This window comes from Morone saxatilis, unplaced genomic scaffold, assembly GCF_004916995.1.
Source record: "Morone saxatilis isolate NCDOM2014 unplaced genomic scaffold, NCSU_SB_2.0 Contig2, whole genome shotgun sequence".
Classification (NCBI taxonomy): Eukaryota; Metazoa; Chordata; class Actinopteri; family Moronidae; genus Morone; species Morone saxatilis.
This window is the reverse complement of record NW_023339762.1, coordinates 14379025-14379663: the sequence shown is the minus strand read 5'-3', so window position 1 is coordinate 14379663 and position 639 is coordinate 14379025. Positions and strand designations below refer to the sequence as shown.

The 639-nt window shown below is 37.7% G+C and overlaps 1 protein-coding gene across 1 annotated transcript in view; it reads left to right on the top strand.

Moving 5' to 3' along the window:
* The window catches only part of pgghg (protein-glucosylgalactosylhydroxylysine glucosidase), an 8515-nt gene continuing 7876 nt past the window's right edge, over positions 1-639 (top strand). The window contains exon 1 of the mRNA XM_035664863.1: positions 1-328. The gene's annotated coding sequence lies outside the window, so the exon portion shown is untranslated. The remainder of the gene's footprint in view (positions 329-639) is intronic.

The window sequence follows — 639 nt, the reverse complement described above, 5'->3', positions numbered from 1 at the left end:
CATTTCAGACTTCATCCTCCTCATTAAATCCGTGCCAGGTTTTCCAGCAGACCCAGAACCCTCCAGGTTTTATTTGCAGCACACAGAGCTGCATGCATGGCTTCCTCCTACAGTACTGATCCTCGACACTACTAACTTGGGTCCACTTTATCAGCAACTTTTGAGTTCTTTGCTTTCACCAGACATGAACTGTGGAAGAAATGAGAGCACATAAGCTGTTTTTTAAAGAGGTTAAAGTTTAACAAGCGGTTTTGGAACTTTTACCTTCAATTTGCTTTTTTTCCAGCATTTTTCTTTGTTGCAGAAACAGATTCTTCTTCCTGTTCACGTGAGAGTGAAACATTCCCACTAGTAATGTGTTAGAGGAATTATTCTGGATGTTTATGCAGACTGATGCTAACTTACAAGAGCCTGATCACTGAGATTGTATGTTTACTTTCTTGCAAGTGGCTGCCTTTAAAGTATATTTTAAAAACTGAGAAAAGATTAATTTTGATTAATTAATGAAGATAAAGTATTTGCCCCCTAATTAACAGTTATTGATTTTGCAAGTGGCTCGTTTTGTTTACTGTCTGTTCACCTGTTTGCATGATGATGTCTTAGGATAACAAGTCTTGTGACACAAAAGTGTCAAAGTAC